The sequence below is a fragment of the Oncorhynchus keta genome, chromosome 13, assembly GCF_023373465.1.
Source record: "Oncorhynchus keta strain PuntledgeMale-10-30-2019 chromosome 13, Oket_V2, whole genome shotgun sequence".
Taxonomy (NCBI): domain Eukaryota; kingdom Metazoa; phylum Chordata; class Actinopteri; order Salmoniformes; family Salmonidae; genus Oncorhynchus; species Oncorhynchus keta.
In genome coordinates, this window is record NC_068433.1 from 24,753,403 (window position 1) to 24,765,177 (window position 11,775).

Here is an 11,775-nt window from a genome sequence, read left to right on the forward strand (position 1 = left end):
TCGTATCGAATCCTACGGCAGCACTGCGTGATGTCAACTGCACGAGACAGTCGAGGAGAGCCCCCCATAAATAAATTCCGAAATCAGCTCCGTGTAACTAGTTAGCCACCTAGCAGTGGTCAATTTTATACCTGCCTGGGGCATGTTCCTAAAGGATTTTGCTGTATGTGGTGTACATGCAGTGCCCGGGAATACATTACTCTAAGGAATGTTCCGTGTTTAAGGTGTTGCTCTGGTAATGGTAGCAGTCTTGCAACTGAAGCAGCAGCGCTACCGATACTAGGAGCTTTTCCGGAGCTCTGGCAAGAAAAATGGAAACTCTGAGAAAAACTCACGGGAAGAGTGTCTCAGGTACTCTCTGTCCACGGGGCTATATTTGATGCCAGCGGGAAATACCGTGTGTACAATAACTTGATCAACAGCGATTTCTCCACCAATTAGAAGAATGGAACGGATGCAAGCTTGCACAAATTGGCCTTAGCAACGCACACATCCATCAACAACTTGCATACCCTGGACTCTTTGGTGGAACGTTGGCAGAACCCTCTCTCTGTGGCCATTTTCGCACATGGGCAAGATGCCACATTGCCACAGCCCTGGTCTACACCCTCAGCATCTTCTGCCCTCAGTGGACTTCCACATGGTGTGCCACTCCGGGAAGATGGCGAGTTTCCCTGAACAGGAACGGGAGCATTTTGCAGGTCTGGAGGATTGTGCCGCAGTGTTCGCCAGGCTGGAGACGCACCGAGACAAATACCAGAACTATGCCATCGGGGTAAGGCCTCCTATCCAAACAATCTTCTTTAGAACTTTGCCAGCGACGTAATGGAAGCCAACTACATCCTGGTCATCGACATGGCACCAGTGCTGACCTCCACCAGCAGTTACTGGCGTTGGTCATGAGACGTGAACCTGCTACAGACGAGGTCATCGTCCTGCATGCCTTTGAGATCTGCCATGTACACAAGATGCCTGCCACCAAGTCGGAGCTGGCACAGCTGTACCAGGTGGGAGAGGTGCAGCCCTTCTATGAGGTGCCGTACCCACAGTGCCAGGCCCCCACCAACTACTCCTAGTGGGTGAACAGACATAGCCAAGGCTTGGGGCCCCTGGACGTGACCTATACATTATCCTGGGTGGACCCCTGGGAGCCCTTCTACATTGGGCCGCACACCGTACACCTGTACGACGGCTTCAGGCAGTATGGCTTTAACCGCATCAGCCAGGTATGTATTGTATGGATAAAAGTAGCCAGTTCCTCACAGTACGGAGGGGACGCGACAGGTGTGTGTATGGTTGAAAACAGGTAGGACTACATGACATTATCAACAGACACTGCAGAGACTCTTGCAAAGCGGTATAATATACATGAACAAAGATTTGTCGACGAGGATGGGATTCGAACCCACGCGTGCAGAGCACAATGGATTAGCAGTCCATCGCCTTAACCACTCGGCCACCTCGTCCTCTGAGTCACATCACAAGCCAAAACCCCTATTTATCTTAAACTTAAGGGGTGTAAATACCCCCCCTGGGTTATGTTAGGAAACCAAATAGCATATTTGAACATGCAGTTGTTCGCTACAAACACAATAAATTGTCCATTTTATGTTGAACTAGCTAGCTACGTGCCCTTCTATACTAGGGTTTGTGGTAGGAAAGCGGAGACTTGCACCACAACAAGGTTGTCACTAGTTACCACAGCCACAAAGTCATAAACGCCGTCTATTTATACAATGTATCCGCTTAAAATCTGATTTTAAACTGAACCACAACCACACTGCTTACCTTTAACATCACAATAAATTATGACCAAAAAGCACGTTTTTGTTTTCATTCATTTTTACGATATAGTCAACTTTGTGGATGTGCTATCTAGTGGAAACCCCACCATTCTCCAAATGTGTTTTTTAATGCTATGAGATTGACCCGTGCAATGATTTCACGACTGAAAATCGTATCGAATCCTACGGCAGCACTACGTGATGTCAACCGCACGAGACAGTCGAGGAGAGCCCCCCCATAAATAAATTCCGAAATCAGCTCCGTGTAACTAGTTAGCCACCTAGCAGTGGTCAATTTTATACCTACCTGGGGCATGTTCCTAAAGGATTTTGCTGTATGTGGTGTACATGCAGTGCCCGGGAATACATTACTCTAAGGAATGTTCCGTGTTTAAGGTGTTGCTCTGGTAATGGTAGCAGTCTTGCAACTGAAGCAGCAGCGCTACCGATACTAGGAGCTTTTCCGGAGCTCTGGCAAGAAAAATGGAAACTCTGAGAAAAACTCACGGGAAGAGTGTCTCAGGTACTCTCTGTCCACGGGGGCTATATTTGATGCCAGCGGGAAATACCGTGTGTACAATAACTTGATCAACAGCGATTTCTCCACCAATTAGAAGAATGGAACGGATGCAAGCTTGCACAAATTGGCCTTAGCAACGCACACATCCATCAACAACTTGCATCCCCTGGACTCTTTGGTGGAACGTTGGCAGAACCCTCTCTCTGTGGCCATTTTCGCACATGGGCAAGATGCCACATTTGCCACAGCCCTGGTCTACACCCTCAGCATCTTCTGCCCTCAGTGGACTTCCACATGGTGTGCCACTCCGGGAAGATGGCGAGTTTCCCTGAACAGGAACGGGAGCATTTTGCAGGTCTGGAGGATTGTGCCGCAGTGTTCGCCAGGCTGGAGACGCACCGAGACAAATACCAGAACTATGCCATCGGGGTAAGGCCTCCTATCCAAACAATCTTCTTTAGAACTTTGCCAGCGACGTAATGGAAGCCAACTACATCCTGGTCATCGACATGGCACCAGTGCTGACCTCCACCAGCAGTTACTGGCGTTGGTCATGAGACGTGAACCTGCTACAGACGAGGTCATCGTCCTGCATGCCTTTGAGATCTGCCATGTACACAAGATGCCTGCCACCAAGTCGGAGCTGGCACAGCTGTACCAGGTGGGAGAGGTGCAGCCCTTCTATGAGGTGCCGTACCCACAGTGCCAGGCCCCCACCAACTACTCCTAGTGGGTGAACAGACATAGCCAAGGCTTGGGGCCCCTGGACGTGACCTATACATTATCCTGGGTGGACCCCTGGGAGCCCTTCTACATTGGGCCGCACACCGTACACCTGTACGACGGCTTCAGGCAGTATGGCTTTAACCGCATCAGCCAGGTATGTATTGTATGGATAAAAGTAGCCAGTTCCTCACAGTACGGAGGGGACGCGACAGGTGTGTGTGTGTGTGTATGGTTGAAAACAGGTAGGACTACATGACATTATCAACAGACACTGCAGAGATTCTTGCACAGCGGTATAATATACATAAACAAAGAATTGTCGACGAGGATGGGATTCGAACCCACGCGTGCAGAGCACAATGGATTAGCAGTCCATCGCCTTAACCACTCGGCCACCTCGTCCTCTGAGTCACATCACAAGCCAAAACCCCTATTTATCTTAAACTTAAGGGGTGTAAATACCCCCTGGGTTATGTTGGGAAACCAAATAGCATATTTGAACATGCAGTTGTTCGCTACAAACACAATAAATTGTCCATTTTATGTCGAACTAGCTAGCTACGTGCCCTTCTATACTAGGGTTTGTGGTAGGAAAGCGGAGACGTGCACCACAACAAGGTTGTCACTAGTTACCACAGCCACAAAGTCATAAACGCCGTCTATTTATACAATGTATCCTCTTAAAATCTGATTTTAAACTGAACCACAACCACACTGCTTACCTTTAACATCACAATAAATTATGACCAAAAAGCACGTTTTTGTTTTCATTCATTTTTACGATATAGTCAACTTTGTGGATGTGCTATCTAGTGGAAACCCCACCATTCTCCAAATGTGTTTTTTAATGCTATGAGATTGACCCGTGCAATGATTTCACGACTGAAAATCGTATCGAATCCTACGGCAGCACTGCGTGATGTCAACCGCACGAGACAGTCGAGGAGAGCCCCCATAAATAAATTCGAAATCAGCTCCGTGTAACTAGTTAGCCACCTAGCAGTGGTCAATTTTATACCTACCTGGGGCATGTTCCTAAAGGATTTTGCTGTATGTGGTGTACATGCAGTGCCCGGGAATACATTACTCTAAGGAATGTTCCGTGTTTAAGGTGTTGCTCTGGTAATGGTAGCAGTCTTGCAACTGAAGCAGCAGCGCTACCGATACTAGGAGCTTTTCCGGAGCTCTGGCAAGAAAAATGGAAACTCTGAGAAAAACTCACAGGAAGAGTGTCTCAGGTACTCTCTGTCCGCGGGGGCTATATTTGATGCCAGCGGGAAATACCGTGTGTACAATAACTTGATCAACAGCGATTTCTCCACCAATCAGAAGAATGGAACGGATGCAAGCTTGCACAAATTGGCCTTAGCAACGCACACATCCATCAACAACTTGCATCCCCTGGACTCTTTGGTGGAACGTTGGCAGAACCCTCTCTCTGTGGCCATTTTCGCACATGGGCAAGATGCCACATTTACCACAGCCCTGGTCTACACCCTCAGCATCTTCTGCCCTCAGTGGACTTCCACATGGTGTGCCACTCCGGGAAGATGGTGAGTTTCCCTGAACAGGAACGGGAGCATTTTGCAGGTCTGGAGGATTGTGCCGCGGTGTTCGCCAGGCTGGAGACACACCGAGACAAATACCAGAACTATGCCATCGGGGGTAAGGCCTCCTATCCAAACAATCTTCTTTAGAACTCTGCCAGCGACGTAATGGAAGCCAACTACATCCTGGTCATCGACATGGCACCAGTGCTGACCTCCACCAGCAGTTACTGGCGTTGGTCATGAGACGTGAACCTGCTACAGACGAGGTCATCGTCCTGCAAGCCTTTGAGATCTGCCATGTACACAAGATGCCTGCCACCAAGTCGGAGCTGGCACAGCTGTACCAGGTGGGAGAGGTGCAGCCCTTCTATGAGGTGCCGTACCCACAGTGCCAGGCCCCCACCAACTACTCCTAGTGGGTGAACAGACATAGCCAAGGCTTGGGGCCCCTGGACGTGACCTATACATTATCCTGGGTGGACCCCTGGGAGCCCTTCTACATTGGGCCGCACACCGTACACCTGTACGACGGCTTCAGGCAGTATGGCTTTAACCGCATCAGCCAGGTATGTATTGTATGGATAAAAGTAGCCAGTTCCTCACAGTACGGAGGGGACGGGACAGGTGTGTGTGTGTGTATGGTTGAAAACAGGTAGGACTACATGACATTATCAACAGACACTGCAGAGATTCTTGCACAGCGGTATAATATACATAAACAAAGATTTGTCGACGAGGATGGGATTCGAACCCACGCGTGCAGAGCACAATGGATTAGCAGTCCATCGCCTTAACCACTCGGCCACCTCGTCCTCTGAGTCACATCACAGGCCAAAACCCCTATTTATCTTAAACTTAAGGGGTGTAAATACCCCCCCTGGGTTATGTTAGGAAACCAAATAGCATATTTGAACATGCAGTTGTTCGCTACAAACACAATAAATTGTCCATTTTATGTCGAACTAGCTAGCTACGTGCCCTTCTATACTAGGGTTTGTGGTAGGAAAGCGGAGACGTGCACCACAAGGTTGTCACTAGTTACCACAGCCACAAAGTCATAAACGCCGTCTATTTATACAATGTATCCGCTTAAAATCTGATTTTAAACTGAACCACAACCACACTGCTTACCTTTAACATCACAATAAATTATGACCAAAAAGCACGTTTTTGTTTTCATTCATTTTTACGATATAGTCAACTTTGTGGATGTGCTATCTAGTGGAAACCCCACCATTCTCCAAATGTGTTTTTTAATGCTATGAGATTGACCCGTGCAATGATTTCACGACTGAAAATCGTATCGAATCCTACGGCAGCACTGCGTGATGTCAACTGCACGAGACAGTCGAGGAGAGCCCCCCATAAATAAATTCCGAAATCAGCTCCGTGTAACTAGTTAGCCACCTAGCAGTGGTCAATTTTATACCTGCCTGGGGCATGTTCCTAAAGGATTTTGCTGTATGTGGTGTACATGCAGTGCCCGGGAATACATTACTCTAAGGAATGTTCCGTGTTTAAGGTGTTGCTCTGGTAATGGTAGCAGTCTTGCAACTGAAGCAGCAGCGCTACCGATACTAGGAGCTTTTCCGGAGCTCTGGCAAGAAAAATGGAAACTCTGAGAAAAACTCACGGGAAGAGTGTCTCAGGTACTCTCTGTCCACGGGGGCTATATTTGATGCCAGCGGGAAATACCGTGTGTACAATAACTTGATCAACAGCGATTTCTCCACCAATCAGAAGAATGGAACGGATGCAAGCTTGCACAAATTGGCCTTAGCAACGCACACATCCATCAACAACTTGCATCCCCTGGACTCTTTGGTGGAACGTTGGCAGAACCCTCTCTCTGTGGCCATTTTCGCACATGGGCAAGATGCCACATTTGCCACAGCCCTGGTCTACACCCTCAGCATCTTCTGCCCTCAGTGGACTTCCACATGGTGTGCCACTCCGGGAAGATGGCGAGTTTCCCTGAACAGGAACGGGAGCATTTTGCAGGTCTGGAGGATTGTGCCGCAGTGTTCGCCAGGCTGGAGACGCACCGAGACAAATACCAGAACTATGCCATCGGGGGTAAGGCCTCCTATCCAAACAATCTTCTTTAGAACTTTGCCAGCGACGTAATGGAAGCCAACTACATCCTGGTCATCGACATGGCACCAGTGCTGACCTCCACCAGCAGTTACTGGCGTTGGTCATGAGACGTGAACCTGCTACAGACGAGGTCATCGTCCTGCATGCCTTTGAGATCTGCCATGTACACAAGATGCCTGCCACCAAGTCGGAGCTGGCACAGCTGTACCAGGTGGGAGAGGTGCAGCCCTTCTATGAGGTGCCGTACCCACAGTGCCAGGCCCCCACCAACTACTCCTAGTGGGTGAACAGACATAGCCAAGGCTTGGGGCCCCTGGACGTGACCTATACATTATCCTGGGTGGACCCCTGGGAGCCCTTCTACATTGGGCCGCACACCGTACACCTGTACGACGGCTTCAGGCAGTATGGCTTTAACCGCATCAGCCAGGTATGTATTGTATGGATAAAAGTAGCCAGTTCCTCACAGTACGGAGGGGACGCGACAGGTGTGTGTGTGTGTATGGTTGAAAACAGGTAGGACTACATGACATTATCAACAGACACTGCAGAGATTCTTGCAAAGCGGTATAATATACATAAACAAAGATTTGTCGACGAGGATGGGATTCGAACCCACGCGTGCAGAGCACAATGGATTAGCAGTCCATCGCCTTAACCACTCGGCCACCTCGTCCTCTGAGTCACATCACAAGCCAAAACCCCTATTTATCTTAAACTTAAGGGGTGTAAATACCCCCTAAATAGCATATTTGAACATGCAGTTGTTCGCTACAAACACAATAAATTGTCCATTTTATGTTGAACTAGCTAGCTACGTGCCCTTCTATACTAGGGTTTGTGGTAGGAAAGCGGAGACTTGCACCACAACAAGGTTGTCACTAGTTACCACAGCCACAAAGTCATAAACGCCGTCTATTTATACAATGTATCCGCTTAAAATCTGATTTTAAACTGAACCACAACCACACTGCTTACCTTTAACATCACAATAAATTATGACCAAAAGCACGTTTTTGTTTTCATTCATTTTTACGATATAGTCAACTTTGTGGATGTGCTATCTAGTGGAAACCCCACCATTCTCCAAATGTGTTTTTAATGCTATGAGATTGACCCGTGCAATGATTTCACGACTGAAAATCGTATCGAATCCTACGGCAGCACTGCGTGATGTCAACCGCACGAGACAGTCGAGGAGAGCCCCCATAAATAAATTCGAAATCAGCTCCGTGTAACTAGTTAGCCACCTAGCAGTGGTCAATTTTATACCTGCCTGGGGCATGTTCCTAAAGGATTTTGCTGTATGTGGTGTACATGCAGTGCCCGGGAATACATTACTCTAAGGAATGTTCCGTGTTTAAGGTGTTGCTCTGGTAATGGTAGCAGTCTTGCAACTGAAGCAGCAGCGCTACCGATACTAGGAGCTTTTCCGGAGCTCTGGCAAGAAAAATGGAAACTCTGAGAAAAACTCACGGGAAGAGTGTCTCAGGTACTCTCTGTCCACGGGGGCTATATTTGATGCCAGCGGGAAATACCGTGTGTACAATAACTTGATCAACAGCGATTTCTCCACCAATCAGAAGAATGGAACGGATGCAAGCTTGCACAAATTGGCCTTAGCAACGCACACATCCATCAACAACTTGCATCCCCTGGACTCTTTGGTGGAACGTTGGCAGAACCCTCTGTCTGTGGCCATTTTCGCACATGGGCAAGATGCCACATTTGCCACAGCCCTGGTCTACACCCTCAGCATCTTCTGCCCTCAGTGGACTTCCACATGGTGTGCCACTCCGGGAAGATGGCGAGTTTCCCTGAACAGGAACGGGAGCATTTTGCAGGTCTGGAGGATTGTGCCGCAGTGTTCGCCAGGCTGGAGACGCACCGAGACAAATACCAGAACTATGCCATCGGGGGTAAGGCCTCCTATCCAAACAATCTTCTTTAGAACTTTGCCAGCGACGTAATGGAAGCCAACTACATCCTGGTCATCGACATGGCACCAGTGCTGACCTCCACCAGCAGTTACTGGCGTTGGTCATGAGACGTGAACCTGCTACAGACGAGGTCATCGTCCTGCATGCCTTTGAGATCTGCCATGTACACAAGATGCCTGCCACCAAGTCGGAGCTGGCACAGCTGTACCAGGTGGGAGAGGTGCAGCCCTTCTATGAGGTGCCGTACCCACAGTGCCAGGCCCCCACCAACTACTCCTAGTGGGTGAACAGACATAGCCAAGGCTTGGGGCCCCTGGACGTGACCTATACATTATCCTGGGTGGACCCCTGGGAGCCCTTCTACATTGGGCCGCACACCGTACACCTGTACGACGGCTTCAGGCAGTATGGCTTTAACCGCATCAGCCAGGTATGTATTGTATGGATAAAAGTAGCCAGTTCCTCACAGTACGGAGGGGACGCGACAGGTGTGTGTGTGTATGGTTGGTTGAAAACAGGTAGGACTACATGACATTATCAACAGACACTGCAGAGATTCTTGCAAAGCGGTATAATATACATAAACAAAGATTTGTCGACGAGGATGGGATTCGAACCCACGCGTGCAGAGCACAATGGATTAGCAGTCCATCGCCTTAACCACTCGGCCACCTCGTCCTCTGAGTCACATCACAGGCCAAAACCCCTATTTATCTTAAACTTAAGGGGTGTAAATACCCCCCCTGGGTTATGTTAGGAAACCAAATAGCATATTTGAACATGCAGTTGTTCGCTACAAACACAATAAATTGTCCATTTTATGTCGAACTAGCTAGCTACGTGCCCTTCTATACTAGGGTTTGTGGTAGGAAAGCGGAGACGTGCACCACAAGGTTGTCACTAGTTACCACAGCCACAAAGTCATAAACGCCGTCTATTTATACAATGTATCCGCTTAAAATCTGATTTTAAACTGAACCACAACCACACTGCTTACCTTTAACATCACAATAAATTATGACCAAAAGCACGTTTTTGTTTTCATTCATTTTTACGATATAGTCAACTTTGTGGATGTGCTATCTAGTGGAAACCCCACCATTCTCCAAATGTGTTTTTAATGCTATGAGATTGACCCGTGCAATGATTTCACGACTGAAAATCGTATCGAATCCTACGGCAGCACTGCGTGATGTCAACCGCACGAGACAGTCGAGGAGAGCCCCCATAAATAAATTCGAAATCAGCTCCGTGTAACTAGTTAGCCACCTAGCAGTGGTCAATTTTATACCTACCTGGGGCATGTTCCTAAAGGATTTTGCTGTATGTGGTGTACATGCAGTGCCCGGGAATACATTACTCTAAGGAATGTTCCGTGTTTAAGGTGTTGCTCTGGTAATGGTAGCAGTCTTGCAACTGAAGCAGCAGCGCTACCGATACTAGGAGCTTTTCCGGAGCTCTGGCAAGAAAAATGGAAACTCTGAGAAAAACTCACAGGAAGAGTGTCTCAGGTACTCTCTGTCCACGGGGCTATATTTGATGCCAGCGGGAAATACCGTGTGTACAATAACTTGATCAACAGCGATTTCTCCACCAATCAGAAGAATGGAACGGATGCAAGCTTGCACAAATTGGCCTTAGCAACGCACACATCCATCAACAACTTGCATCCCCTGGACTCTTTGGTGGAACGTTGGCAGAACCCTCTCTCTGTGGCCATTTTCGCACATGGGCAAGATGCCACATTTGCCACAGCCCTGGTCTACACCCTCAGCATCTTCTGCCCTCAGTGGACTTCCACATGGTGTGCCACTCCGGGAAGATGGCGAGTTTCCCTGAGCAGGAACGGGAGCATTTTGCAGGTCTGGAGGATTGTGCCGCGGTGTTCGCCAGGCTGGAGACACACCGAGACAAATACCAGAACTATGCCATCGGGGTAAGGCCTCCTATCCAAACAATCTTCTTTAGAACTTTGCCAGCGACGTAATGGAAGCCAACTACATCCTGGTCATCGACATGGCACCAGTGCTGACCTCCACCAGCAGTTACTGGCGTTGGTCATGAGACGTGAACCTGCTACAGACGAGGTCATCGTCCTGCATGCCTTTGAGATCTGCCATGTACACAAGATGCCTGCCACCAAGTCGGAGCTGGCACAGCTGTACCAGGTGGGAGAGGTGCAGCCCTTCTATGAGGTGCCGTACCCACAGTGCCAGGCCCCCACCAACTACTCCTAGTGGGTGAACAGACATAGCCAAGGCTTGGGGCCCCTGGACGTGACCTATACATTATCCTGGGTGGACCCCTGGGAGCCCTTCTACATTGGGCCGCACACCGTACACCTGTACGACGGCTTCAGGCAGTATGGCTTTAACCGCATCAGCCAGGTATGTATTGTATGGATAAAAGTAGCCAGTTCCTCACAGTACGGAGGGGACGGACAGGTGTGTGTGTGTGTGTATGGTTGAAAACAGGTAGGACTACATGACATTATCAACAGACACTGCAGAGATTCTTGCACAGCGGTATAATATACATAAACAAAGATTTGTCGACGAGGATGGGATTCGAACCCACGCGTGCAGAGCACAATGGATTAGCAGTCCATCGCCTTAACCACTCGGCCACCTCGTCCTCTGAGTCACATCACAGGCCAAAACCCCTATTTATCTTAAACTTAAGGGGTGTAAATACCCCCCCTGGGTTATGTTAGGAAACCAAATAGCATATTTGAACATGCAGTTGTTCGCTACAAACACAATAAATTGTCCATTTTATGTCGAACTAGCTAGCTACGTGCCCTTCTATACTAGGGTTTGTGGTAGGAAAGCGGAGACGTGCACCACAAGGTTGTCACTAGTTACCACAGCCACAAAGTCATAAACGCCGTCTATTTATACAATGTATCCGCTTAAAATCTGATTTTAAACTGAACCACAACCACACTGCTTACCTTTAACATCACAATAAATTATGACCAAAAAGCACGTTTTTGTTTTCATTCATTTTTACGATATAGTCAACTTTGTGGATGTGCTATCTAGTGGAAACCCCACCATTCTCCAAATGTGTTTTTTAATGCTATGAGATTGACCCGTGCAATGATTTCACGACTGAAAATCGTATCGAATCCTACGGCAGCACTGCGTGATGTCAAC

At 48.4% G+C, this 11,775-nt stretch overlaps 6 non-coding genes and 1 pseudogene across 6 annotated transcripts; 1 reads left to right on the forward strand and 6 right to left on the reverse strand.

Annotated features, from left to right (window-relative positions):
- The first annotated feature begins 176 nt into the window (after positions 1 to 176).
- LOC118392747 (uncharacterized) lies at positions 177 to 11,768 on the forward strand (annotated as a pseudogene).
- Positions 1,385 to 1,466, reverse strand: trnas-gcu (transfer RNA serine (anticodon GCU)). Its single transcript has one exon. It is a non-coding gene; the product is annotated as a tRNA-Ser (tRNA).
- On the reverse strand, positions 3,351 to 3,432 carry trnas-gcu (transfer RNA serine (anticodon GCU)). The gene has a single exon. It is a non-coding gene; the product is annotated as a tRNA-Ser (tRNA).
- trnas-gcu (transfer RNA serine (anticodon GCU)) lies at positions 5,311 to 5,392 on the reverse strand. The gene has a single exon. It is a non-coding gene; the product is annotated as a tRNA-Ser (tRNA).
- On the reverse strand, positions 7,272 to 7,353 carry trnas-gcu (transfer RNA serine (anticodon GCU)). Its single transcript has one exon. It is a non-coding gene; the product is annotated as a tRNA-Ser (tRNA).
- On the reverse strand, positions 9,214 to 9,295 carry trnas-gcu (transfer RNA serine (anticodon GCU)). Its single transcript has one exon. It is a non-coding gene; the product is annotated as a tRNA-Ser (tRNA).
- trnas-gcu (transfer RNA serine (anticodon GCU)) lies at positions 11,170 to 11,251 on the reverse strand. The gene has a single exon. It is a non-coding gene; the product is annotated as a tRNA-Ser (tRNA).
- Positions 11,769 to 11,775: the final 7 nt, after the last annotated feature.